This window comes from Haematobia irritans, chromosome 1, assembly GCF_050003625.1.
Source record: "Haematobia irritans isolate KBUSLIRL chromosome 1, ASM5000362v1, whole genome shotgun sequence".
NCBI classification, from domain to species: Eukaryota; Metazoa; Arthropoda; class Insecta; order Diptera; family Muscidae; genus Haematobia; species Haematobia irritans.
This window is the reverse complement of record NC_134397.1, coordinates 155,503,349-155,506,074: the sequence shown is the minus strand read 5'-3', so window position 1 is coordinate 155,506,074 and position 2,726 is coordinate 155,503,349.

Genomic DNA, 2,726 nt, shown 5'->3' with positions numbered 1-2,726 from the left:
ATTTCAAAAATTTTCCTATTTTTCCATATTTGGCCATAATATGTTACTCTTAACCAATGCTACTCAAGTTTCAAATTTTTATGTATTATCCGATCGTATTTAGACTACATGTAACACTTACATAATAATATTGCCCTATTTTCACGAATTTATCATATCAAAATATCATTCAAATCGGTTCAGATTTAGATATAGCTCTCATATATACGAAGCACCCGATTTCAAAAATTTTCCTATTTTTCCATATTTGGCCGTCCGTCTGTCCATGTATTTTTTTGTTCACAGGATTCCGGTCGCAATTATTAACCGATTTGAATGAAATTTGGTACAGAGTGTTTTTTGGGCACAAGGACGAACGCTATTGAGTTTGGAAGAAATCGGATCAAATTCAGATATAGCTCCCATATATATTTATCGCCCGATTTCGACAAATGGGTTCACAAACCGATTGTCATCAAATTTTGCACATAGTAAACTTTTTCATTACCCTTTAAGTCTGCAAAATTTCATCGAAATCGGTTCAGATTTAGATATAGCTCCCATATATATGTATCGCCCGATTTTTCAAATTTGGCCGTAAAACCCTTATTTATCAACCGATCGTAACCAAGGTTGGCTAAATGTAATCTTCTATAGCTCTAACTGTATGTGCGAAATTTCATCGAAATCGGTTCAGATTTAGATATAGCTCCCATATATATGTATGGCCCGATTGTGAAAAATTTTCCCCTAATATCCTTATTTTTGACCATAGGGGCCTCATTTATTAACTGATCCTACTCAAATTTTACACAAAGTGACCTTCTGTGGTATCAATCATACTTGCAAAATATTATATAAATTGGTTCAGATTTAGGTCCCATATATATGCATCGCTCGATTTTGTTATATTTGGCCATAATATCTTATTTATTAACCTATGTTATTCAAATTTCAAATTTTGATGTACTATTTAGTTGATCGTATTTAGACTTACATGTAGCTCTTACATAAATCTATTGTCCTATTTGCAGAATTTTGGATTAGACATTTCTGCTCAGATTGCGACAAGACACCCATAAACATGTACCCCCCTTTATGTTCTCCAAAACCTATACCAATGATACCCACCAAATGCTTATGTTTACTTATTCAGTAGGGGTGGTTTAGGGTATGATATAGTCGGCCCCGCCCGACTTTCTACTTTACTCACTTGTTTAATAATGGACTCAATATTAGTTATATACTACTAACTCTGTAAGTGCAAAATCAACTATAGCTACAACTATATATAATACCAGACATTTCTGCTCAGATTATGACAAAACTCCTATAAAAATGTACCCCTTAATGTTCCTAAATATGGAAATGCGGTTTATCTCTCAAACCTATATCAATGTTACCCCACAAATGCTTTTATTTACTAATTCAGTAAGGGTGGTTTAGGGTGTGATATAGTCCGCCCGACTTTCTACTTTACTTACTTGTTTTTTAATTGACTTTCAATTAATTTTTTAATTGCTACTATCATTTAAGTGATTTAAGACATTTCAATTAAAAAAATAATTGTGTGTATATGGTAAGTATAATGACCGTGAATTGAATTGAATAAAATAACACGAGAGTATTAAGTGTAATAAGTCTTAATTTTTGGATAGATATGCTACACCGAAAAAAAAGTGAACTGTTTTATAGAAAGAATGAACTACCTCGCACGAAAATTTAACTAAATTTTACTCCACATTTTGAGATTTCCACAAAGCGTTGTTAAACCAGGGCTGTGGAGTCGAGTCAATTTTGCTCGACTCCGGCTCCGACTCCAGCATTTCTTATTAGCATCGACTCCAACTCCGGTGTCGACTCCAGGTGGTGTACCTAAATCTCATTTTAACAGAATTCCAATTGTAATTTTAAGGTGTAGTGTTCCAAAATTAGACGGATATACGTATTCTATTTTGCCATATGTGTTTATATGTCCTAAAGAACCCTAATTTTAAATATTTAAAAATAAACACGACTCGACGAAAAATCTCAGCATTTTAATGTCAGGCCAATAAATTAAAATACGACACAAGACTATATAGAGACCACATAAAAATATGTGTAGATAACAAGAATCTCCAGAATATGTATTTATAAAAACAAAAAATAATTAGGCTTCCACATGTTTAAGAAGTAAAATCCTGGTATTAATCTATATAGGCATTTTATAAAAAATAAAAACAGACGACAGGAATAGCTGGACAGTTACGAATATTGTTTCTATAGAAATAAAATGGTGAAATATCGATTTATAAATGGTCTATCAGTTATGGACATTAGAGGCCATTAATTTTATGTAAAGAATTTCGAGTGACTTTGATGAAGCAAACATTCTCCCAAAAAACCGGCTCAGATAGCACGTTGGCAGAGGTTTAATTTAAAATTACAGCTTCTAAGGACATCGGGTGTATATGGAGATTTCTCAAGTAATTATCTCCATATACAAAATCTGGGGCGACGGGAAATTTCCGCATTTATTTATGGATCTCAAATAACTCTAAATTCAAAATTTCTGACAAATCTTATGAAAATTTTAGACTGGGAAAAATTTCCTAAAACTAATCGGAAGATGGGTTTATATGTAGGTGCTATATCACAAAATTGTCCGGTATGACCCATCTTCGAATTCAACATGCCTGTCCAAAAAATTTAGAACGTTAGGTTCTACTGCTATATTACCTTAAAATTGTACCTTTATCAAGAGT